Source organism: Alexandromys fortis, unplaced genomic scaffold (genome assembly GCF_014885135.2).
Source record: "Alexandromys fortis isolate MF-2015 unplaced genomic scaffold, M_Fortis_MF-2015_v1.1 scaffold_71, whole genome shotgun sequence".
Lineage (NCBI taxonomy): Eukaryota > Metazoa > Chordata > Mammalia > Rodentia > Cricetidae > Alexandromys > Alexandromys fortis.
Genome location: NW_026067954.1, coordinates 3,712,174 through 3,739,108, shown reverse-complemented (window position 1 = coordinate 3,739,108; position 26,935 = coordinate 3,712,174). Strand labels below are relative to the sequence as shown.

General features: G+C 48.7%; 1 protein-coding gene across 4 annotated transcripts in view; it reads right to left on the bottom strand.

Annotated features, from left to right (window-relative positions):
• Positions 1 to 26,935, bottom strand: part of Zbtb7c (zinc finger and BTB domain containing 7C) — a 228,692-nt gene that overhangs the window by 71,559 nt on the left and 130,198 nt on the right. Inside the window, exons 1-2 of one of the 4 annotated variants that reach the window (XM_050151697.1) lie at positions 15,215 to 15,337; positions 14,465 to 14,569 (exon numbers count right to left, since the gene is read on the bottom strand). The exons of 2 other annotated variants lie outside the window; for them this stretch is intronic. The gene's annotated coding sequence lies outside the window, so the exon portion shown is untranslated. Of the gene's footprint in view, positions 1 to 14,464; positions 14,775 to 15,214; positions 15,338 to 26,935 lie in introns of those variants that run through there. One more of the 4 variants, XM_050151696.1, reaches the window with a different exon arrangement.

Below are 26,935 nucleotides of genomic sequence, written 5' to 3'. Positions count from 1 at the left end.
CAAACAAAGACACCTCTTGGGGACACAGGAGAATTATAAGCACTACTTGGAAGAAGGACCCTAGTTGCCACCCCCTCTCCCAACCTCTAGCAGCAGCGGCCACTATGGGTATCACTAGGAAATACTCTAAGGCCCCACCACTATGATTGTTGACCCATGCTATCAAGGTGGCAATGGTGGCAAGAAAAATGCTACGTTCACTTCATTTGGTGGCCCTGGGAGATCAGGTGACTCAGGGCAGTAGCCCTGCCAAAGGAGAGGTGCTGTCCAGCAGAAGGTCCTCTGGCATGGGGTGGCAGCCAGACAGGAGCAGGTTGTGCAGTCTAAGAATGTGGGATATCCTGTATGACCCCTTCCCTGGCACTGCCAAGAGCAGAGGAAAGGCACGGCAGCTGCAGCGCACGGTATGAACATATGAGCACCTGCAATCGGGCCGTGCAACGGCCACATGTTTGGACAGATTAGTCTTTGGCGATGTGCTATTTTCATAGCATTTGATCTTATCAAAGGATATCATTTCAAAAGTTTACGTTCGGGTGCTAATGTTTCCCATTTCCTTTATTGGCTCTCATGCTGATTCCCCCCCCCCCCCCACAGTATTATCTTTTGTGATTTAGTCCCTGGCAGTAATTACTTTGGGAAACTCATTATTAGGTAATTCTTCATTACTGTTTTGAAAGTCTAAGTGCTGATCCAGGTATGTCAGATCTAGGGAGTTTCTGGTCACACAGATAGACTAACTCCACCTTTTCAAATACTTCGCTGGACAACGTGAGCTCTGAATGCCACTGAGTATTGTCCATCGCATGAGAGATGGGCTCTGGGCCCAGCCCTGGCTAGTGTGACCCCCCAACCCCTCCCGACTTCAATTATCCGGAACTGACTCTGAGCTCAAGCCACCTTGAGTCCCGAAACAAGCTTATTTCCAAAATTCCGGACAGTTCGGGGGGGCCCCCGGGGGATCCTGTCCAAATGAGAGCCCTCACTGACTTCATGCTCCTGGGAACATCTGCTTGAATGGTTCCTGGTGACCACTCTTGCTTTCTTAGGAGAATTCTGTGGGGTTTTTCTATGCTTCTGAGTTCTATAAGACACTCTGAGGGTCGGTGGCTGGAGATAGAGCTTCACACTGAGTCTTTGGAGCTGTGCAGCCAGACGCAGCACCCTTGGGAGAAGAATCTGAACATCCCAGCCTAGGACACAGAGGAGGGGACACTTGTCCTCCTGTCTGGCCGTAGGTTAGAGCAGTCACCTCAGACAAAGAGAAGGTAATGGGACAGACTGGCGGGAAGGGAGAGGGGCAGGGAGAGATGGGGAGCGTCAAGGGAGAGTAGGGGGGAGGATGCACTCAGCTCAGCGAGGTCCTTCCAAACAATGAAGGGCGCCATGCAGAGAACAAGCTTCACAGGCCAAGGCGGTGAGAGGCCCTGCCCATCCTCCCCAAGAGGCTTCAGTCTCATTGCAAATAGGGAAACCTCAGCCTACACAGCTCAAATAACTAGGTCAAGGTCACAGAACCCTTAATGACAGAGCAGAGACTGGAATCAGGCCCTGACCGGAGTCTATGAGCTAAGCGCCCATGTCACTTGGCCTTGATCAACATCACCATTCCAGCTCAGAGCTCCTCCTTGAGCCCTCAGCCCAGCATACTCTGATTGGTCAGCACTCCTTCCTGGACCAGTCAGCTGAAGGAATACTATGTAGATTCATGCTTCTTTTGCGAGTTCAATCATACCTGTCTAGACAGATGGCAGTCACTGAGAAGACAGGACAGAGCCCTGCATCTGGGGTCTGCTGGGTCATTAGGGGCCTGGACAATAGTGGGTGCTGATCTGTCTCCAGGGACCAGGTCCCTCCTGTGCTGGCTCTGTTAGCTGCGGGAGGGACTAAAAGCTTGTACTCCTCCTTCTAGGACACACCTTGTCTTCTCCTTAGACACCCTCAAGGCAGGGCCACTGGGCCTCTCCTCCCAGTCAGGGCTCAGGCTGGTCAGTGCTCAGCCCCCTCCTCTGCCTGTGTTTACAGAGCTCCGCCACGTTCTTGTTAACCAGCCACGTTCTTGTTATTGGACCAGCTTCCACGAGCTAGAGGCCAGGTTCACTCAGAGGCTACACCATGGGAGTGGAAAAGGAGGGGCAGGGAGCATGGTGGGAAGCTGCCTCTCAGCATGGAGCAAGGTCTGCAGAGAAGGGAGTGGAAAAGAGGCGGCACCATAAAACATCCCACTCACCACAGCCAAGAGCCCGCTGAGACCTCCCTTCCCAAGGCCCCAGACATCTGGAATGGGAGCAGCTGCTGGGCTCTATTGGACCCCTACCTGTCTGAGGCCACATCCAGTATACCTGGAAGAAGCCCACCTCCTAGAAGAGGACGTCACTGCTCTATAGTACAGTTTGTCCTCACAGCGACTGCTGGTCTTCCTGGCCAGGCCCACAAGGGCTGTCCTCTCCCTGTGCTCTCACGGGGGTCCACCATCCTCTTTCCAACGCAGCCTCTTGCAGCTGAGCCTGAGCACAGGCCTCCTAAGCAGTTCCCACATCCTGTGACTCACGTGGCTCCAGGGCTCCTTCCTCACAGGCGTGGCTGGTCCCATACTGTCCAAAGCAACTGCAAAGAGGGTGGACCAGCCGGTCTACTATCTTAACACCATGACATCTCAACAGGGATGCTGTATCCTGTGGCCAAGGATGCAGAGGGTTTTCCTAGAACCACGTGGCTTCATCAGGGCCAGGGGATAAGGAGTTTGCTCAGTTTGCAGGGAGCAGCTGTGGGGTACAGAATAATGCCTGGGTGGGCAGGTGCCTGTGGGCGGAGGCCAGTGGAGCCATGGAGGAAAAGCTGAATAAAAAGTTTGCATTGATGCCTGCTTCCCTCTCCCCAGGAAAATGCTCAAACACCAAGGGCCAAGGGCTGCAAAGATGGCTTAGCAGTTAAGGGCACTTGCTGTCCTTGCAAAGGACCGGAATTTGGCTCTTAGCATCCACATGAAGTGGTTCACAACCACTTATAACTCCAGTTTTAGGAGATCCAATGCCCTTTTCTGATCCCCATGGGCATCCACACACATATTTACATAAATAAAATAATACAAAAAAAAAGAAACCAAACCAAAACAAAACAAATCAATCAAACAGACAAAATCAAGGGCCAAGAGGTGGGCATAGAGGCGCATGCACTGGGGAACACCTGGGAGGGGGAAGCAGGAAGACCAGCTTGGGCTGTAGAGTGCAACCTTGTGATGATAAACAAGATCAAACCAGGGCCAAGGACACTCGGGGTGGTTTCATAACTTCCCGGTGTCTCCTTTATCTTGTTACCTTTAGATTAGCTAGTTACTTAAAGCACAGGCACACATAGGAGGACACACGCACATGCACACACACATGCACCCACAGGCGTGCGCGCATACAGTCTAGAGGGTAACAGCCATGCCCAGGTAAGTACCCCATACATGTTCCCTTCAAAGCTGCCAAGCGTGAGGCCTCCTCATCAGTTGGAAGCAGACCAAGCCCATTTCCTTTTATTGCAACTTCCACCCTTCTAGAATTTCTCCTTCTGGGCAGGTCTAGGCCATAGGGATATTAATCCCTATTCAAATGAACCCTCAAGGCTCTTCCTTCATTAAAAAGAGAAAAATGTCTCCCACCTCCCAAAGCTGCAGTCCCATGTGCATTCCCAGGAAGGGAGGGAGGGAAGGGCTCAGCTCCGACATAGAAGCTGCCTCAGGTTTCCTCACCTGGCTCTCCCTTGTTGCAAAGTAGAAATGCGACCCTTCTTTACCTCCTCCCTGAGGCCCTCCTTCAACAGCTTTAATAAATACTGATTATTTCAGTCCTCGGAGCACAGCTGTCCTGTGAATTGTCCAGTCAGGGTTATAGGGTGAGAGCCAAGACTGAGAAGCACAGAGCCCAGATCTGGGGAATAGAGCTGCTGCCTTCCCGCCCCTCCCCTTCCCTCCCCTCCCCTTCCCTCCCCTCCCCTTCCCTCCCCTCCCCTTCCCTCTCCTCAGCTCCACCACCACTTGGCCCAGCAGGGGAGCGGAGAGTTGGTGGCTGAGGTCAGAATGGCAGAAGTACTCTTTAAAAACTAGTTTCATCCACACGCTGTTCTTACTGGTCCTCTCCTCCTACTCCCCCACCCTGTTTCCATCCCCCTGCCTCTGCTTCCACATCACAGGCATTCTTCAGCCTCGCTCCCCTAAGCACTCTTCTTTGTCCTCTCTCCTGGGCCACTTTTTAGTTTCATAACCTCCACTCTCATATATGCATATGAAAATATAAAATTTAAAATCTGTGATCCACATATGAAAGAAAACGTGTGATATTTGTCTTTCTGGGTCTGGCTTATTTCATTTAACGTAATAATTTCCAGTTCCACTCACTTTCCTGCAAATGTCATCGTTTTTCCTAAGGCTGAATAAAATTCCATTGTGTACAGGTACCACGTTTTCATTATCCACTTATCTCTGGATAGACACAAGAATGCATTAAGAAGATCATCCATCATGACCAACTTGGTTTCACCCCAGGGATGCCAGGGTGGTTCAACATACACAAAATCAGCATAGAAACACATATGTGTGATACAGCAAGGAAGTAGACTTAAAGACAGAACACACAACCATCTCAACTGGTACAGAAAAGGCATTTGAAAAAGTTCAACATCCCTTCAGGATAAAACTCCCTGAAGAAATTAGAAATAGAATGGACACATTTCAACATAATAAAGGCTACATAAGACAAACATATAGCCAACATTATACCAAACGGGAGGAGGCTGAACAATTTCCTCTAAAACATGGACCATGACAGAAGTACCCACTTTCTCCGCTCTTGTTCAAGGTAGTACTTGGAAGTTTTCTCTGCAGCAGTAAAAAAGGGCTACAGACAGGAAGCAGGGAGCCAAATGTCCCAACTGGGGCTGACATGGTTCTGTGCTTAAAGGACTTGAAAGATTCAACAAGAAAATGCTTAGCTATGATAAATATTTGCAAAAAGCCAAATACAAAACAGCACAAAAGTCAGTAACGTTTCTATGCAACAATGATGAACATGCTGAGAAGTTCGGAAAGAAGGTCTCACTCACAACAGTTTCAAAAAATAAAACCGAATGTCTAGAACCAAAGCTAAGGAGACGAAAACCCTTTACGATTAAAACTGAAAGACAACAAAGAAAAAAGTGGAAGGAGACACTGTTCCATGACAGAATTAATGTGGAAAAAATGGCTATAATATCAAATATACAGACTCAATGCAATCTCCATGAAAACTCCCTAACATTCTTCATAAAACTAGGGAAAAAATGCTAAAATATCTATGAAAGTGCAAAGCACCCTAAATAGCAATAGCAACCCTAAACAGAAGAAATCATGTTGGAAGTATCAGAATGTCTGATTTCAATGTATACCACAGAGTCGTAGGGACAAAGATAGCATGATTCGGACACAAAAATAGACATGTAGCCAACTGATGATGAGAACTGAGGAATAAACACAGCTACAACCACCAAAGTTTTGATAAACGTATCCTAGATATACATTAGATAGAGAGTCCCTTCAGCAAACAGCGCTGGGAAAACCGATATTCACAAGCCAAAGAGTAAAATTAGAGAGATCTAAATCTCTCACCCTACACAAAAAAATCAACCCCAAATTAATCAGTGTCTTAATATGAGGCCAGAAATGTTGGCACTACTAGAAAGAAACACATTAAGATACAGACAGGTGCAGATAGAGAAGGACCCTGGAAACAGAGGAAGCAACTGTAAGAATTGCTGGTGGTGGTGGCGGGGGTGTGGGAGTGACATGTAGTTAAAGAGTTCCTAGACGGCAAATGAAATAACACTCAAGTGAAGAGACAGCGGCAAAATGGGAGAAAAGTCTTTGCCAAATACACTTTAGACAAACATTTAATATATAGAATACACAAAGAATTGGAAAAAGATTGACTACAACCAAATCTTCCAATCACCAAATGGGCTAATACCGAACAGACAGTTCTCAAAAGAAGACATCAACGGGGGCTGGCAAGAGGGCTCAGTGGGGAAAGGTGCTTGGTGCCAAATCTGATGACCTGAGTTCAATCCCTGGGACCCACAGGGTGGAAGGAGGTAACTTACTCTTACAAATTGTCCTTTGACCCCTACACATGATCTATACTGCACGTACACACACACACACACACACACACACACACACACACACACACACACAAAACCCTCTCAAAAAATGTAGTAAGTGAAGGCTTCTGAAAGTTAGTGGAAAATAGATATATGTTTTGTTTCTTTCTTTGTTTGTTTGTTTGCTTTTTTGAGACAGGGTTTCTCTGTGTAACAGCTCTGGCTGTCCTGGAACTTGCCTTGTAGACCAGCACGCTGGCCTTGAACTCACAGAGAGCCACCAGCCTCTGCCTCCTGAGTGCTGGGATTAAAGGTGTGCACCACCACAGCCTGGCTGGGAATTAAATTTTAAAAAGCATAAGTGACCAACACATATTTTAAAAAGTGCTCAACATCCTAGCCATTAGGAAACACAACCTTAAACCATTTTAAGATTCTATCCCCTACCTGCAGTCCTAATGGCTAAGGTCAAGGAAACCAGTAACAGCAATGAATGGTGTTCGGCACTGGTGGTGGGAGTGTAAACTGGTACAGCCACTATGGAGATCAGTACAGAGGGTTCCTGAACAGCTAAACATAGGGCAACCGGACAACCCAGATGCACTGCCCCGGGTTTGTACCAGGGTAACTTAGCACAGAGATGCTTGGGCATTGGGCTTTACTGCACAATTACCCAGAAGGGCTAACAAATTGCAACAAATTGCAACAGGCAGAAACACTTTTTGAGCAATCTGCCTAGGGCCAAGCTACAGTGAGGAAGGGTGGAAAGTAGGGCTTGAAGACAAGTTTACAGGCAGAGCTGCTTTCCTCTGCCAGGAGTTCGGGTCTCCCTGACTCTCCGGCATCTGAGTCAGGGATGTCTAAAATCGCACCTGTGGGAACTAGTCACAGGATGGCTCACTGCTTAAAATGTGCTGGTACATTATTTGAGGGCAGGCACTGAGCTTTGGTTGATTTGCTATTCATAGAACAGGGTTGGGAAACGTTGGTGGAGGAATGAATGCATGGAGTGCTAGGCCGCTACTAGATTTATTAGTCAAATAAGGCAGGGAAAGTTCTAAAGCTTCCTAAGGGAGTGGACAGGCTACCACGGGGTGGGGACAGAGAAGAAAGTGGCACCGAGTCTAAATTCTGTCGCGTCACAGCTGTTGACACCCCCAGACCAGCCGGAGCAACTACAGTAGATCATGTGGTCCTCTGGTCCCTGTCCTCAGAGAGCGTGACTCCGAGCACGTAAGTTCCATTTCATAACTCCTGCTCCAAGAAGTTGGAACAATGGTTCTCCGGAATGTGACACCCTGAATGGTCAAAGCTAAACTCCAGAAGCTTCTTTATATTCAAGGGCTCTGGGCTGCTCAAAGTGGCAGGAAACTCCTTTCACTCACAGCTTGAGTCAGCTATGACGACCCCTCTGGAGATAGAGCCTAAGCTACTGCCATTTAAGAGGAGGGAACCAAGGTGAAGAGGATCCTGCGGGTTCTTAAACCTCATCACCATCACCTGCAGCCTGGCTGCCACCTACGCTTCTTCTGTCCTCTCTCTCTGGTGGGACCAGCACCTGCCAGCTCTTAAAAGGCTTCAAGATGAGAGCGACATGTGGTCAAGGCTAGGGGCCGGGGAACTAAGCAATGGTTTGAAGGGACAAAGCCTGCCCCAGCTTGTCCATGGACCACTCCAGCCAAGTTCTAACACAGCGACTCCCCCAAGGAGCTCCTGGCATCCCCTTCTAGTGCTGAGGTTTGGCTCACAAAGCCACAGCTTGTCTAACAGGCTGCACTCAGTACGCTCAGATGAAAGGCACGTTTTTACAATCTTTGGTAGTATTCAAATAAAGCGGTTCTCTATACCCCAGGACTCATTTACTTCTGTTCCAAGAGAGTCAGCCCTCCCATCATTCCCAGCAATTGCAAAAATTATTTCATTGCAGACCTTAGATGCCACTGAAAACAGAGCACCCAGCCACACAGAAATCACAGAATTGTTAGGTAGAAACTTAGAGGGGACACTTGGCATGAGTTCAGAGGATACACTGATAAATAGGACATCCCAGAGGGCAAATGGTTCTTAGGATAAATAACTATGGCAAATGTGGCCATACTTACTACAGACTTAAGGACGTTGCTTCCCTAGACAAATAAACCCTTGGTAAATAGGATGGCCTCCAGGAATGGAGGGAGGCACACATCTGTAATCCTAAGACTCAGGAGGTTGAGGAAAGAGGCCAAGGCTTCATAGACTACATAGCACCACTCTCCCCATCTCAGAAAACAAAACAAGACAAAACAGAGAAAACAGGAAGACTGCAATTGAACGATATTATCCAGCGGTATTGAGGTTGTGGAGAAACAGAAGTGTGCTCTCTTACATTGTGGATGGCAATGTGCAATAGGGCCACCGTGAAAAACAGCCCGGCAGTTTCCCAATGTAACCAGAAATTCCACTTCTAGGAATACACCCACGAGCATGAGATACACCCAGGGCCACATGAAAGCTTGTACACAGGTGACCTTTATAAGAATGTGAAAACAACCCAAATATCCTTCAACTGGAGAGAAGATAAACCAAATGTGGCAGCTCTGGGAATACTATTTGGCGATGAAAAAGCAATCAAATGTCAATGCATGCTTCAAGTAGATCCTCTGGAGAACATTGCATGAGATAAAAAAAAATCACAAAAGCTCACATATGATATCATTCCATCTATGATAATGTTCAGGACAAATAAATCTAGAGAGACAGAAAGACTGCTCCATGTGAAGGGGCAGTGACTGCTAATGGGCACAGCACTTCTTTCTAGTACGATAAAAAGACTCTAAAATAGATTATAGTAATAGTTGCATGACCTCTATATATAAACTAAAAGACCAGTGGACTGCACACCTTAAGTGGATAAAGTATATGGATGTGAACTATAATTTAGTGGAGTTGCTATTCAAAAACAAAAGCACACCTGTAATCCTAGCAGTTCAGAGCTGAGGCAGGAGAATCGGGAGCTGAAGGACATCCTCGGCTACATAGGGAAGTTGAGAAGAGCATGGGCTACACGAATCTCTGTCTCAGAACCAAAGGCAAACACTCTGAAAGGTGGCTCAGCGGTTAAGAGAACTTGCTCTGACAGAGGACCCGGGTTTGGTTCTTAAGCATCCGTAACTCCAGTTCTAGGGGATCTGATGCCCTCTTCTGTGTGTCTGCAGGTCCCAGACCACACGCGGTATACATGTAGGCAAAACACTCATACACATAAGAATACAGTAGATGAATCTTTAAAATCCAGACCAATCCATCCACATCACCACCTCCAAATCTAAAAACAATCCTTAAAAAAAATTCCTATTTCTAAGCCGGGCGATGGCGGCGCATGCCTTTGATCCCAGCACTCAGGAGGCAGAAGCAGGCGGATCTTTGTGAGTTCGAGGCCAACCTGGTCTACCAGAGCTAGTTCCAGGACAGGCTCCAAAGCTACAGAGAAACCCTGTCTCGAAAAATCAAACCAAACCAAACCAAAATTCCTATTTCCGTTCTGCCTCCTAGAGGTGGCCTCTGCTACACTTCTCTCATGTCAAATGAAGTGTCACCAGGAGCTGGACCCACTTGTCCCTTCTACAGTGGCCTATACTAGTAGCTTCACAAAGGTCCCTGGGATAATTGGTTATCTCTGGATAACCGAGTAGCAATAGCTGTCAGAAACCCAGCACGATGGTTCATCAGGAAAAAGTGTTTCCCGACACCTTGATGGCCTGAGTTTGATCCCAGAAATCTGCATGGAAGGAGAGAATCAACTCCCTAAATTGTCATATCACCACACATAAGCTCTATGGCATATTTGTGCCCTCCCCCAGATGTATGTATGTGCGCACACACACAAACACACACATAAATAAATATAATAAAATTTTTAAGAGGAATGGAGAGAATCCATGAACAAAACCCCGTGGAAGTCCTATATGTGTAAATTCCCACACATATGTAGGCAATGTAGACATTGTCAAAGGTCAAGGCAAGTCACATGATATCACTGGGAGGGTCATGTGTTTGACTGCCTTTAGTTTGTATGTAACTTGGAAAAGCCCACAGAGATTGCACACCTTCTTAGGCTACTTTTCAAGTTTGGAATCAGAGTTGTTCTACTCTGTTTGTTCTGTAGATGGATTGCTTATTGATCAGTGTCTCCAGATTCCTGTCTTAGGACCAGCAGGCGATGGCTGAGTTCCTGGCTCCCTGAGTATCCTGCCATGTCTTAGGTGGAAGGGAGAGGCACACGGCCAGGGCAGGATAGAAAAGTGAACCTAGATGGATCCACACCGGGCCCAGATGGAGGGACCCTCCTGACGGAGCAAAAGCAAAGGCCACCAGAATCCCTCCTTATCCAAGGCCAGGATCAAGCCGCACAGAAGGAAATCATGCTTCAATCCCAAAACGGCATCCACAAAGATCAATTCTCTCTCCAAAGGAATTACTCCTTGCACTCCATCACAGTACATTGGGATTGATCATTTTCAAATTTATTAAGTCATGACATGCAGAACGTATGTTATCAAAGGCTGGTTTCATCACGCCACCCTCCAAGTTGTTTTCTTTCTCTTTCCTTCTTTTTTCTTTTTTGCTTAGTCATGAGAAATCTAGCAAGATAGAAATCAAAACAAAAGCTAACACACACAGGGTGGGAGAGAGAGAGAGAGAGAGAGAGAGAGAGAGAGAGAGAGAGAGAGCCCTTCGTGGAAGTTTCTATGTGGTGGCTTCAGAAAGGAAAACACATCTCTGACTAATATGAAGGAGACTCCAAATTGCTCTTGGCAACAATCTCTCAACCCAATTCCCCTCCCTCTATTCATCTCCTCAGTTCCCAGCCAAAGGAAAACAAACTGAACAGCCCTCTCCCTGGCCCAACCTGTGGGGCTGCACGGCTGAGCAGGGTTGAGCCAACAAACATCCCCATGCAATTATACACCTGTGTAATTGCTGTAAACACAGGACAGCCAGCCGGGTGCAAGCCGTACTGTCGGGCCAACCATCTCGATATTAGAGAGAAAATGCCTATATTCTGACAGTGGGCTATCAAAACAGAATGAAATCTGATCCAGTAGCCTTAAGCTCATATTTTTTTCCCCTTTAGGAAAAAGAAGACGACAGAAAAAGCAACTATCATCCTGGCCAGAGTGCTGGGAATTCCACGGAGGCACGATCACAGAGCACCACCCAGCCAGGCAGGAGCTATGCTATCTATCAGCCTGTGGTCCTCCCAGAAGTGACAGTTAGAGGTGGTTATCATGCCATTTGAGATGGAAGGAGAGTCAGCAAACCAGGTTCTGAAACATGTATGGCTGCTGTATCTTCCATCTGACATCATTCTATCAGGACAGATCCATCCGGTCAGCTAACAAAGAGGGTAGAGCATCAGGAACACAGTTGATGTAGAATCTCTTCAGCTAAGTCCATAAGCCTCCATGGTAGGCTAGCATAAGCTACTCTGGTTTTACTACCAAGTCCTGTGACGGTGGGCAAGCTTGTGTCCGATGGTAAATGTCAAGGGCTTAAAACAGCTTGTGAGCCCCGAGAGTGTGGGATATACCATCCCGGCTACTGCGGGACATGACTGGTATCTCAGGAGTGTTCTTAGCCAGCCTGGCACTGCTCCAGAGAGAGGCCAGCACTCTCAGAAGTTGCACGGGGCTGCTTCTTCATCTGTCCTTGTCATATCTCAAAATGACAGGCTCATTTCAGAACCCACAACCGTAAGCCAGAAACCAGCTAAACAGCAGGGGCTCCGTTCTCTTCCTGGGCCTTCAGGTCAGGGATTGATCATGCTGCGTGCACTCCTTGGGCCAGAGACAAGTACTTGTGACTGGCGTGGGGACAGTTGTTAGTCCAGCTCCTGTTACCACCTTCCTCCCTGCCCTCTCCCATCCCTCCTCTTCACCCAGGCCTCCTATGACATCTTCCCACCCACGACCTTCCTTACTCAACCAATTCCCAGTGAGAGCCGGGCATTCCTGGTCCTACTCCCACTGGCAGAGGTCAGGGCCTGGCTGATTTCATTTACTGAGGGATGCTCAGAATTTATCATAGTGCTCAGAACTGCATGGCACACAATACAACAGCTACTGAATTGGTCTGACTGGAAGAGAATCTAGTTTTCAAAAATAATTAATCCTAGCTGTAACATTTACATACTATCTTATACTGTAACTGAAACAATCTCCTCAATTAGAGCATAAGATTCTAAAAAGTAGAGGAGATGATGGGTGGCTCTGAATTCAGGCTTGTGGATGGCTTACTTAACCCTTGTGAGCCTTGGTTTCCTCATCTACAAAGTGGGACTAATGATTCCAACCCAAGGGGGCTGGCTGAGTCCAAGAGAAGATGTGGACGAGTGTTCTCTGGCACACTGTATCTCTCTGAGCCCCACCTCTTCCTTTGGCCTCCAGTCTCCACTTTATCTGCAATGCTGAACCTGACCTGGCAGGTCAAGGCTCCTTCTCTGCAACCTGCAGGCCTTTGCTCTCTAGGTCTCCTTACATAAAGTCCCTCCCCCATGCCCTCTGCTTTTTTGAAGTTTTTTTTTCTGAATTCCTCTGCAGTCAGGGAAGAGCCTTCACGTCTCTGGGTTTCATTTAGAGCTACCCAAGGAATGGCTACTGTCTCATCCTAGGCTCCCGAGGGGAGGATGGGGGAATCCAATTCTAGAATTCTGCCTTTCTCAGCAGGCTTCCAAAAAGTCTTGGGTGCTCCGTGTCTACCACTTATAACAAGTGTACCACCTCCGTGGGGGGAGGGCGGGGTCTACAGGACCTGGTCAGTAGGGATGTCCGCAGTTCTGAGTAAAGGACCTTGGACTCCTCTGCTGTCTCCAGTGTGATTCTGGAGGGTGTTTCCCACCCGGGTTCTCATCTGTAAAATGGACTGGATCGGGCTGGGGGTGGCTTGGGGGAGCTTAGGGAACAGCACCATAGGGATGCCATTCCTGACTAGAGAGAAAGTGTAGCTTTCTTTTCCTCAGTTCATGGTGGGCTTTAAGGGGTCATGGTGCCAGTACCCAGGCTGCTTTTAATTCCTGGAACTCCACCCAGAGGGGGTTCCTGAGACTCTCATCAGTGAAAACAGGGGTGGAGTGGAGCTAAAACTTGAAGCTTTGCAAGTTTGCCCCTAACCCGCAAGCATCTCTGCCACCACATCCACTCCCATCCTCGAGCCCTTTCCAAAAATCCTTCTGATCTGGAGAAAACTGCCGAATGACTGATCACTTCCTTCCCATTTTAAAATTCCGCAGTTAAAGACGTTTGGAAGTGGCATGGCCCCAGCCAGCAGCGGAAACTACACAGAGCCAGGACCAGCTGCTAAACCAAGAGGGCAGCTGCCCCTTGCCTGTCTGTCCTCCAGGCAGCCACAGGCCAGTCAGCAGAAGCCAAGATAGGAGTCTGGCGCCTAGGGAATCCTCTCTATGAGGCATGAAGACTATGGGATCCAGCACTGAGACGCTCCAAGCAGGGCTGGGCTGGGTGGTAGGCCACTCTTTCTTGCATCCCGCCTAAGCCCCCGGGACTCAGGTATCGCAAGGGCAGGCGACAGAGGCCAGGGAAGGTGAGGGGCGCTCGCGGGGGCGAGGGGAAAGCTGGGGACGACAAAGACAGGCGACTTATGAGAAGGTATCCCTGTATTCCCCGCACCTGGTCGCCACACCGCCAGAGCTGTAAGACCCCATCTTGACTCATAGACCAGAAAGTTTTCACCATCTGCCCGCTTAGGATGGAGGGCTGGGCCGTTCTTCCACTTCTTCAGCTCCAGATTGGAGCTCCAGGTCCCTGATAGTACACCCTCCACTATGCTTAAGGACGGCTGTGGAGCCCCCTTTATTTCTCTGCTCACGTCCTGGGACCAAGAGTTGTGCCAAAATGCCATGGTTTTGTTCCTTAAGTTTTGCATCTGATAGTCGGGCAGACCAACTTGATTTTTTTTTTAAACCCGGGACGCGGAGTGTGCAGTTTAAACTGGTCGTATTTGTCCGTAACCGCCTTTAGCGGTCTCAAAGGAAGCTGCCAGGAAGGGAGGCCACGGGTGGTGCCGCAGAGTTCTCCAGGTTCTGTCCCAGGTTGGGCCCCCACACCTTCGCACTCTCATCCAGCAAGGCTAGGGTGAGAAACGACCCAGCCGCGGTGCCTGCTAGCGCCAGCAGGAGCCTGTCCGTGCCCGGAGGCGCCACCCGGGCTACCGGGTCCCCGCCGAGCTAGGCGCCTGCCTTGCTCCCCCAGGCTCTCAGCCGGCCTCAGTCCCACCTCCTCCCCACGGACCCTGCGTCCCTGAGCCCTGATCACGTCCCCTTCCCCGCCGACCAAGGCCTCCACAAACCCACCTGGCCGCCCCGAGGACGTAGCACTCGTGCCCGGGCCGTGTCCTGAGCTCCACCAGGGTCCGAGGTTGGGAGTCCACGCGGCAGCGCTGCTCCGGGAGCCTGCCGCTGCCAGGGAGAGGTTGTCATTGATTTGCGCTGGGCGAGTTAAGCCATTCCAGGAGTGGTTTGGAGCGAGCGCTCCCACCCCACCCCTCCCTTCAACCAGAAGTATTTGGCAGCCAGCCCCTTTCGTCCACCTGTACTGTTAAACGCGGGACAAGGACCAATTGCTCTAGTGGCTTTTTCTATATTTCTTTAGAATACATAAATCAACCTTTTGGGGAAGGCAATACAGAAATGAAAGCAAGGGCGGTGGAGTTTTTCTTTCCTCCTCTCTTCACCCGGGTCTCTCCCCCCACCCCACCCCACCCTTTCTCTAATATTTCACAAAAAGCTTTACCACTTATCTCCAGGCAAGGGAGGCATTTTATTATTATTGTTTTATTCAATCCTCTGTGTCTGTGTTTTATTTTTAGAGGCAATTTTGTTTCCATTTGCCTGAAACCTGAGCCCAATAAAATTACTAGAATTATATGTTTTCTCCTTAAAGGGTCGTGATTGTAACTTAACCAAATCAAACACTGTATGGCAATCACTCAAACCACAAAAAAGGGGGGGGGTGCCAGTGGTAAGCATGGAACTGCAGATCCTGGGGTCCTTGGGCCTGGCCTGGGTGGGGTCACGAGGCCTAAAGGGGCACCCACTACTCACCCTTGCCATCAGCTAGCATTCACTTCACAGTCTGACTCAATGCCATCCACTTGGGGTGGGCTGGCCACCATCACAGAGGTGTGGCCCGCACCCTCTCCCCAGTCTGCCCTACCACACCCTTTTTGTAAACTGCCATCTGGGAGGGAGTCTCTGGCTGGCTGACTCCTCAGGGCTCCTTCCCCTAGAGCTGCCTGGTCACCTGGGGGAAACGGCTATTAACTCTTGAACAGCTGGCTGTTCTCAGGAATCAGGGAGGAGCCAGGGAGAGTCCTTGTTGACCAGAGCAGATGTCCCATGTGTCACAAACCACAGGAGACCCTGGGATGCCTGGCCTTCTACATCACTCTTCCAATGGCAGGCCAGAAGCCCTAGTATATCCTGCAGCCAAACCACAGAAACCCACAAAGAATTGGCACTGGGGCCCTGAGCTGCAGAACCCCCCAGAAGATGCTCCCACTAAAATATGTCTGTCACTCCTGCCTAAAATCCATATTAAATTCATGTCCTCTTGAAGTGTGTCCTGTGTAGAACCCATCCAGGCAGGCATATAGAAAGGGTCTCTCTGGAGTTCTGGCAGAAGCCAGAGCGCTCGGGACACAGGTTCCCATGGAGCCTGGAATGAACATGTCAGCTTCTCCAAGCAGCCCAGGAGGCGGTGTGAGGGACTGGGTGATGAGGGGAGGGAGGGGACGCATCATCAGAGCAGGTAACTAGTCTCCAAGATCAAGTGAGTCTATCATTATCAAAATGGCATACTCCCGGGAGAAAACCAAAGAATGAAAAGTTTGCCCACAAAGTCACTGGTTATGCAAATATATAACCAGGGAAATTGCGCTCCACTCCCAGACCCGGGCAGGTAAATGGGTCAAAACAAGATCCCAGTGGAGTTGGTACTCATCCAGAAATGCTCCTTGTGTGTATGTACCCAAGGTTTGCCTCAGCAGCTGCAGGCAGGAGAGTGCGATGGGGGCCACTGGTGGGGCAGCACCGGGTGGGGGATGGGAGGATGGGAGAGTGTGGGGCAAAGGGCATAAGGCACCAACTCCTAAAGAGCAGGGTGTGACGTCTACAGAGTGCCAAGGGACCATGGCGGGTAGAAGCCAGGCTTCTGTGCACAGGCAGGCCAGAAGTTTATGCAGCTGTGGGAAGGCGGGCCTGTGGGAGGAGAGTTGGGGAGTGAAGACCAGGAAGGGGAGTCCCGGGCAAGTAGACAGCTGGCCTGGCTCTGAGGGTCCTCTTAGTGGGTCAGATAGTAGGTGGGGGTCTACGGGGTAAAGCCAGTTCACAGACACAGTTTCAGGGCAGGGTAGGGCCTGCCTTTTGGAGGACAGACACAGGGCGCCTTGGAGCATTTTTTTTTTTAAAAAAACTGGCTGAAGCGGGGTGTGCGAAGAGGGTGGGCAAAAGGCTGCAGGAGGGCTGATGTGGGAAGGGGTGGGAGAGGGGAGGTGGCTGCCTATCCCAAGCAGCCCTTCCTCACAGGACTCCAGCCAGCTTTGAAAGGAGTGTCTGGGAAGGCCAGAGGGTGGTGCCAGGGCCACCGAACTTACAGCCAAGAGCCAGGAGGAGAGCTGGCTAATGTCCAGTCTACCCGCTGGGTCCTGTAGTGGACAGTCGGTGTCATGCCTTCCTCCCTCTTAATCACTGTGTGTGCCCTGCTGGGACACTCCCTTTGAAATAGCTTTGGGGAAAAAAATGGGGAGTACCTCCCCTTTAGCCTTACTCTGTGCCAGCTGCCTCCTGGGAACAGGAACATAAATAAAAGCAAGCCAGCGAGGGTTGGTAGGCAGAGGGGCATAGGGAGGCTCCCAAACTACCCGCGGAAGGGGCTCTGGGCAGGGCAGACTCTAGACCTGTGATTGCCCATTTCCTTGTAGGCTGGTTCCTTCCTCCTTCCTGCTCTCCACGGCCCCTCCCTCTTACTCACACAGCTCTTTTATTCTCTCCCTCTCCCTCCTGCCCTCCATCAGTTGGTCCCCCCACCCCTGACTCCTGCCATGTCCTCCCAGGTCACGTCAGCCATAGCCCTGGCAAGCAGGCTGGATGCACAGGCGCGTCGACTCTTGCTGGCCCCAAGTCACTTCTAGCAATCTAGTGACGCAAGGGCTCCTACCTCAGACACAGGCTTGGGGCAGGGTATGTCGAAGCTCCACAATCAAATGACCTGCTGTCCTTACAGGAAACCCAGGCAGGGCCTGCTTGTCACTGTGATGTGGCGACATAGACAGCTTCTATACATGGGCCAGATGGGAGCACAGTGTCCATACATACAGACATAAGGAACAAGACACATACCCAAGCTATGCCCAGGGAAAACGCGACAGAACGTTTGTCAAGGGCCTACTCTCCCATTCAGACCTCACACGGATGCCACGAGGCAGCTCCTATTGCCTCACTGTCATTCCCATGGGGAAACTGGGGCTCCAGGAGCTCTTAGGACCTGCTCAAGGTCACAGCATGATCCGTAATAAAACTGGTGGCCACACCTTGGTCTCCACGGCTCTGGTGCCCAAGGGCTGCCCTGGATGGAGTTCAAGCCCTAGATCTTTGTCTAGGTATACTGTTTGTTCTCTATAGAGCTGGGCTTGGCTCATGTGTGCCTCAGTTTCTCCACCTGATGAACATGAGTGCAATGTCTCTTACTGACCCCAGAAGGTATTATTATTATTATTATTATTATTATTATTTGGTTTTTCGAGACAGGGTTTCTCTGTAGCTTTGGAGCCTGTCCTGGAACTAGCTCTTGTAGACCAGGCTGGTCTCGAACTCACAAAGATCCACCTGCCTCTGCCTCCCAAGTGCTGGGATTAAAGGTGTGCGCCACCACCGCCCGGCTCAAGGTATTATTACACAAAAGATTGAACTTGGCTGTAGCCCTAGAGAATGCCCTTGTGACAGGGAACTAGTATCACTCAAGCTGGGGATGAGTTAACTTTCCTGTCTCTGTCTCCTTCTTGGCCCCTCTTTGCCCATAACCAATCAGCCACAAGCTATTTCCACAACAGATTACAATCTCTTCCAGCTACCCCTTTGGATTCCCAATGTCACTTCCCCCCCCGAAACCCTCACAATCACTCCATTGAGACTTATTATTATTATTATTATTATTGACAAGGTTTGTCTGTAGCTTTGGTGCTTTGGAGCCTGTCCTGGAACTAGCTCTTGTAGACTAGGTTGGCCTCGAACTCACAGAGATCCATCTGCCTCTGCCTCCCGAGTACTGACTGGGATTAAAGGTGTGCACCACCACTGCCTGTCTCTGTAGAGTCATTTTAGGCTATCTCTCTGACCCATCCCTATCTGGCTCATTAGCCCCATGTCACGTGACTACCCACAGAATCTGATGAAAACGTGAAGCCAGTCCTGGTATATCAATAGTAGAATATTTGCCTCACATACCCGAAGTTCCAGGTATGATCACCAGTACAATAAAAGAAATCAGAGCGTGTACAGGACACTTGCATTGCTCTCTGGACTGTGTATCAAGGCCACAGACGCTTTGAAACCCCAGCTGCTCTCTCCAAATCGCCTCCCTCCTGCCCCATACTCTTGTCATAGGCAGGCAGGTCACATTCCCTTTCCTTGGCTTTCATTCCCTGACCTGAAATGCTTTCTTCCACTTTAGGTCTCCCAGAAATGTCCCCCCTCTCAAACAGGGCTTTCCAGACCTCACAGATAAACCAGGAGCTCCCCTTCCTGCCTGTCCTCTGTCCAAGGTCTTTGGTCAAAGCACCATGTTGCTGATAGACTTTATTTTATGTCATCTGTTGCTTGCATCCTTTCACTGTCCCTCCTTTAGAACGGAGGTTCCCCCAGGGCCGGGACCTGGCATGTGGCAGGCACGGGATTGCTGTGTGTGATGGCTGCTGTCAGACAGAACTGACTGACACCGCACTGGATCTGGTCGGGGCTTTGCCACGGGTAAGCTGTGCACCCCGGGGGATGTTCTGTGCCCTTGGTGATGGCATGTGCCTCTCCAGATCCTCAGCCTGAGCCTCTGTAAATGAGGAGCATGGATGTGATGCTGAGGGTGAGACTCAGAGCACGGGTCCAGACCTATTGGTCCTGAGAGAACCAGTGGAAGGGGATGACAAACAGGACTATGGTGCTCTGGGTCTGGCTGTGTTGTTTAGACCCTAGACATTTGGTCCAAGACATTTTGAGATGACTGGAGGACTGAAAACATTATCATAACCCTGATAGAAGAAGACTGGGCAATGGTCTGCAATGCTACCCTGACCCCATTGCAGACAAGACTCACGCTTGGAAACAGCTCTTCTGGAGAGAGACTCAGCATGGCAATTGCCTTCTCCAGCCATTTGCTCCTGGTATACTGACTCTGAGGGTCCAGACGGATGGTGGTGACAACTGGTATATACACAGACAGAAAGTGTTCACTTCAACTTTCCGGGGGTGTTCTAAATCTGCTATCTTTATTGTTGTTGTTATTGTTACTATTACTATTTGGCAGTGCTAGAGATCAAACATAGGACTCTCTGAACTTTAGACAACTGCTCTACCACTGAGTTCCATCCTCAGTTTTAAGCGTGGTGTCTTACTTAGGCCTTTACGATAGTCTTTGAGAATAGCCCTAAAAGGACCTGGGTCCCTTTGCGGATGAGGAAAGCCAGGCCCAGATTAAAAAGTGAATGGCAGAAAAAGGATCCCTTTGACACCGATAAGGAAAACTCGTAGTGAGATTCAGGATCTACCAAAAATTTATCTGGCGTTTTTCCATGTTAGAGAAAACTTATGAAACCAGGGAGGCCACCCAAAGTGAGATAGGTGGATATCTGTGGTCTCCACTCTTGCTCTCTGAAGGGCCCCACACTGCATTTCGTCTTCATTGACAACAGCCCACCTTGGACTTTGTTAGGTGAAAAACAAACATTTAATCAAAGTTTGAGGGAGACAGAAGCCCCAGGAATGGGAGCAATAGGACGATTATGGCCCCTCCCACAGAGATTCACCAGAGGACCCCACCAGCCTGTCTCGGTAGCTTCTCCAGGTTCTACTTTAACAAGACAAGACCTCGACTCTGAAGCTCTGGTGGTCTCTGCGATCATCCTATGCTCTCTGTCTGAGCCACACCAGCGCTCAGTCAAGCGTATTAAAGGTCCTGAAATAAGAAGCCATCGCTGTTTAGCATCAACAGAGAGGGAGCCATTGCTGGTCTCGGCTCCACCTCAGCAACCCTGTGTGTGGTCGTCCAGTTCATCCGAATCTGCCAGCTGCCCCTGTGTTTTCGCAGCAGACCTAGTCCTTGCCAGCCTCCCCAAGCTCCTCCATTTCTCCAAGTACCCGGCAATCATCCAGAGAAGTAGACCCCTGGGACTGCCTGGCCATTAGCTGCCCTGTCCTGTGGGAGGTGGAGGATGAGGGTGAGGGACCGTGGCCCCAAGGGGAAGGACCGAATGTCTTTGGAGACTGCCTCCACGTCTTGTTCCTGGGCCAGCTGGTGCTTGTCTGGGGCCAGGGAGCCTCTGAGGGGAGGAGCTGATTAAGCATAGGTGCTGGAGTGTTTGCCCTTGGGGAAGTGAGGAAAAGAACTCTGCCACGGGGACAAGGAGAGGCTCTGAGCCTGGCTGGCTATGTGGGTAGTGGGGTGGGGCGCGCGGGGGTGGGGGAAGCAGTGTCCTAGCCCTCTGCCCAAGGTCTGACTTCCTTTGGCATTGTATGGCACTCGGGGCAGGAGGTGGAAAGGGTGCCAACCAGGAGCTTGAGCTAAGCCTGGTTGGGGTGGGGCTGGGCCTGTCACCACCGGAGCAGGCTGGTAGCAGAGGGCGGGAGGAGGCTAGGTCAGACCTTGGCTAAGGTGGGACCATAGCAGAAAGGGGGGGGCATCAGCTGGGGGCTGGGTGGGCTCCCCTTCTTTCCCCACCTCACTCTCCTCCTATTCCCTCAGCCTCCCTCTTCCCCTTGCTTTTTCACAGGTATGCACTACCCTGCTCCCTATCCCCATTCCCATCAGGACCTAGGCTTTGGCTGTAAAATGACAACAAAGTTCTATGCTGCCCCCCAGAGCTGAGCTTCCAGCAGAGGGGCAATAAACTTGTGAGTATCTACTAAGTCCTCAAGAGGCCAGTCAGCTCTCTGTCCCTTCCACAGCACAAAACCTCTCACCCTGGCTGATCCTCCACCTGGGACACTAGCAGAGCAGGAACTGTAACACCCTTGTACAGTGAGGAAATGGGCTGGAGGGTGGGAAGGTGACTTACTCAAGGTTACCCTGGGAGGAGGCCTGACTCCGTGCCCAGTGTTCCTGCTGCCCGCCCTCTTCCCCAGCAGACAAGCTTAACTCTGTGTTTCTTATAGACAATATCTCTTTCAAAGAACATTTGTACATAGAAAATTTAAAAAAATATGAAGAAAGAACTTCATCCTAGACAAGCCATGAATTTGCTTAACATTAAATGAATATTTGCTGGGTAAGACAGGCTCCCAGGGGGTCCAGCTGCTGCTCTCTGGCCTTGACCCACACTCCCTTGGGTAGACATGGTAAAATCTGACCTGCCCTCTCTGGTTCCTTTGTATCTGTGAATTCCCATTGCCCAGTTAGGTTACTAGGACCCTGCAGACATAAGAAATATTCCCTTAGGTAAATTTTAGGCATGGTCCTCCAAGCCTGCTTTACTAGGCCATGTCTTTAAACTCAGTCTTGGGTCTATCTCGGCCAATTTCAACAGAAACCTGCTAAGTCTGGGGAGAATGTTGCCTACCCCATTCCTGATATCAACTCACTCTTGGCCGCCTTCTGGGAGAGTCCTAAGCTTGCTGAGCAAGAATTTGAAGCGTTCTCTTGTTATTTTCTACCCACAGCCACCCCCACTCCATTTGTGTCTCACAGTTCAGAGCTGAGCCCAGTCTCTCTCCTGTTGCAGCCAGGCTCAACTACAACCAAAGCCAGTAGGGGAAAACTACCCTATGCAATAGCCCCCAGTAAGGGTTTTCTTGGCCATTTTAGCAACTGTATGAATAACTGTTCTCTTTAAAGCTATCAGCGCAGACTCACATTCAGTTCTGACCTCCAGATTCGCATCCGGCACCCCAAGTTCTCCTTTAACGGAGTGACCAGAGAGACCCACGGCTGATCCAATACGGAGCTCCAGATGACTGCCCTCGGAGACACGTTCAGGGTAAATTTTTGTATTTTTATCCTTAAGTTTCTGAGAATACTCCCCCAGGCTAGGTTAGAGTTCCCAAGTTCTTTGGCCAAAAGGTTTTTGTTTGAAACAAACCTTCCTAGATGGAAATATTTCCCATCTTCCTGGCGATTTACTCCCTGTCTCTCCAGAGCAGGGGCTTCTGACTCTTTCGTGCGGCACCGAGTCTAGAGCTGTGCCAGAGTCAGAGGCAAACACAGACCCACTAGAGTGAGAAGCTCAAAGGCAGAGGGTGAGGGAGAGCCAGGGCTTCTTCGTTTGGGAGGTATCAGTAGCTGAGCTTCTGAGCTGACCCCACCTCAGCCCTGCCGACCTCATGCTCCAGCTCCAAGCAAGACTACAGCACTAGCTCCGCCTTCTTCTCTTTTATTGGCATGATTAATTAGATAAGGCAACTTTTGAATTTTAACGGCTTCTCCTGGAGGTCTCTTTCCTCCTGTACCCCTTGCAGCCTCCGCTTGACTCCCCCAGTCTGGCCATATGCTCCCCTGTCAGCCCCTCCCTCCTCGCCTCAGCTTTATCCCCCCCACTTCAGTCTCCCAACTCCTCAGACACTTGAACTTTAGTCTCTGGACTCTCCTGAGGGAGCCACAAGCAACTGTATATCAGGATAAGAGACAACTTGAAAGGCTCCTCCATAAATATTGGGAGCAAGCTCTGGTCTTCCTATTGAGTGCTAAGCATATACCCTTATCTCATTCCATCTGTCAGAAACCAGCTCTGATGAACAGGAAATGAAGCCAAGTTGAGGGTCAGCTATAGTGCACAAACCAAGGTGTTTACAACACTACATTTGCACAACTTATGGTTGAGACTTAAGAAGCAAAACTATAGTGTCAGATTGTGTCTGTTTACGTACTCATGTATGCTTGTCATATATATGTGGTAGGTACCTTTCTATGTGGTACTATCAAATTAACTTGTAAAACTCTCTAAGACAGCTGTATTCAAACTGGTTTAGATAAAGTATACTTGTCTCTTTTTGTCTGCCAGCCCACTTTCTACAATTTTAGCTACTGACAGTCAACTAGAATCCCAAAAAATCAATATCTGGAGATTTCCAGAAAGAAACAGTTCACCGAATTTTAAATATATTTTTTGGGCGGTCACTTGAGCGTAAATATTGTGAAACGGTAACAGTTGGTGTGTTAAGTGAGATGGCTACTAGGTAACCAGTGGGTGGGTGGCATACACATACGGGCTACACCAGATGAAGGGAAGACTCATATCCTAGGCATGACAAACGACAAGGCATGAGATTTCATCAGGCTACAGAATGACAACCTGGGGATGGATGGAGGTAAGCAGCGGCCTCACGTTACAGCGAACAACCTGCGCTGTGCACCTCTGTGCACCTCAGATCATCCCATCAGGTAGGTGCTGGGTTTTTGTCTCACATCTTCACACCGGGACACAATAGGGCACATTGAGAGCAGAGACTGCATTTACCTGCATTTTATTTAGGACCATTCTGTTTTTTATTATTAGTTATTGTTGTTAAGAAAGAACTGTGACTAATTTACTAGCTAAACTTTATATAAGCATTTAAAAAATAGGAAAAGATGGCATATTGTTTTAGGAGTTCAGTGGGGGATCTTAGAACATACTATTACAACTGCTTATATAGATTAAATACTCCTAAAACTCTCAGACATACACATTTATTCAAATGTTTTTCAAGTTCATGTAATTTAGGCAAACTTTTTACAAATAAATCAGTTTTAATATTGCTGGTTTCATAAAACTAGCCATGCATCATTAAGCATGACACAAGCATATATTTTTTATTTAATGTTCTTTATCATATATATATATACATACATACATACATACAGATCCTAACATGTATGTGTTCTTAAAAAAACAGCTAGCAGCGAAACAACCTAAATTAATGGACATCTCTGCTTAATGTCTTATACAGTTTTTATGAACAATCAAAGTATAACCACTACGAACATGTGTACCGACTGTAAGTGGGAGAAGCATTTTATGAATAGACTTTCCAATAATATTTATGCTGTGGGTTGGCTAAAGTAGTTTTCAAATCTCCTTAGTAACTTTCTATCTTAGATCTGTGCTAAATTAAACCAAGCAACAGATCTTCATTAAGGGCCTAGGCACTTCTAAGTAAGACGAGCTACTGAGGTATAGGAGTCACCAAGCTCAAGCTTACAGTTATATGCCCTGGGGTCCTTATTTATATATTTTTATGTACTGTGAAATAGCATAGTCCAAAAATGGGGGAAAAATACTTATAAATTTTCTGGTTTGCTACAAAATCCTGGTATGTGATAGCTATTTCAAATCCTGAATCAAATGCTGATATTGAATTGATTTCAAAGGATATTTTCTCTCACCTTGTACAAAAAGCATGTTAAAAGACAATTATGAGTCAGGCTTGGTGGCTCATGCCTGTAATTCCAGCACTTGAGAGCCTGCGACAGGAGGATGGCTATCAGCTTGGGGCTAGCCTGGATGATACAGTGAGTTTTAGGCCAGCCTGGGCTACACTGTCAGCGCCTGTCTCCAAACAGCACAATGGTTTTCTGATGAGCTAACTTGCAGGAAAAGTATTATCAAATGCAAGAAGATACTTCGTTCTTCTTGTGTGGCATGTGTGGGGGCAAACGGTATTAGTGGAAACATTTTGGAAGCTGCATGAAGGTCTTCAGATGTGTGGCTACCCTTGCTGTTTGTGACGTGCCTGGTATAATGTCACGAACCATTACTTTGAAAACTGTTTTCAAATGCTATGCCACTGGAGTATCCAGGCTTCCTAGCAAATGAATTCCGATCAGATCTCTGACCATATCCTCTTAACTGTCCCATGTGGAAAATGTCTGCCTTACTGAGTCTTCTCTGAAAGAGACTGCCACCAACTACTTCCAGAGCTCTCTGTCTTCAGCAGAAAGGGAATTTCTCAGAACCCCATGGTAGGTTCTCTAGGGTCCAGGCTTCTAGTGGTTTTTCCTTTAGTAACAGTGAGCCCTGGCACTAAAGCAAAGCAGGACTTCCTGACTTCCGGACAGGAGCTACTATATCCACGATCCCACTAACACCAGGGGAAGCAAACCCAGAAGAGATGAAGGCTGATGCTGCTGCTGCTTTGGGGGACTCCTTTTTCTTGCATCAAGCTCTCCAGACCCTACAGCCATTAGCTAATGAAATATCCACCTTTTCCTTGTGTCTAAGCTGACAGATTCAGAATGTTTTCTGTTGGAGGAAGATCGGCTATCGGTACACATTCAGTACGAATTAGCTCTCTTTGTAACAGAACGTGATTAGAAACACTGGCTGTATATAAGACTGACCAGACGGTCAGACGTTACGATGTGGCGTGAGATATGATCAGGTGTTCCAAGGAGCTAAGGGCGACTTCATAGAGCCAGTGCTTACGGAGCCCTCTTGGCAAAGTCAGCCTAGAGCCTGGCTTGTCCATGTGTAACAAAGATCACTTCTGAATAGCCTAGAAATTTAGTATATTTGGATATTTATGGATGTGTGTGTGTGTGTGTGTGTACAGAAAGAGAGAGAAAGAGAGAGAGAGAGATGTCACACACACACACACACACACACACACACACACACACACACACACACACACACAATCTCCCAGAGGTACATCAGTGGTAAGTTCCTGATTTACTTCCCAGCTATGAGAACCTTGTCAGGGTTCAAACTCAGAGTCCACAGGTTAACTTCCTACCTAGCAAATTCAAAATAAAACTCCCAAGTTATCAGTTACCATTCTTGGTGCATCCATGTTCACAATCTGACCAAATCGAATGAATGAGACCAGACTTATCCTACAAATGAAGATAACCTTACACTGATGGTCTCTGTTAAAAAGCGCAGAGCGACTATAGAAGGTAATCTTGTAATCCGACAGAAAGCGCTAGTACACCCTTAAAGGCCAGCAGCATCTGTACCCCTCATTAGCTGTGGGGTTATGAGGGAGGGTGTGTGTGTGCGTGTGTGTGTGTGTGTGTGTGTGTGTGTGCGCGCGCGCACTGATGAGCGCAGATGCAGGTGGTGAATGTAGGTGAGGAGGCATGGTGAATAGAAGGATCGGTTAAGTGGCTGATTGCTGGACAGGACAAGAACGTTTACCTGTACTTTCTCTGTGGCATCCACACCACATGGAGCATGTGCTCTACCTCCCAGGTACCCAGGCAGAGACTGGACTTGCTTCACTATGCTGTAACCAGCTGGTCAGTGATGGATACTGCGTGTGGCTGAGCTGTCCACAGCCCCTCCACAAGGCCAGACAAATTGGAGGGTATAGTAGCTCTGCTCAGTAACCATGGTCTTAGTGCAAGGCCATTGGGATTGGGATCTATGAATTGCAGCTAGACATTTTTTACAATCTCAGGTTAGCCTTCTAGGATAGATAGGAGGACAGAACAGAACTAAGTAGCCACTACAGGATCAAAACAATGTACTTGGATTCCTGAAAAAAATCACATTAAAGAAAAGACTCACTGTTCATTCCCAGAGACAGGAAAATAATCATGGCAGTTGTGTAACTATGCTGAGAGCTTTGCACAAGTTATTATAT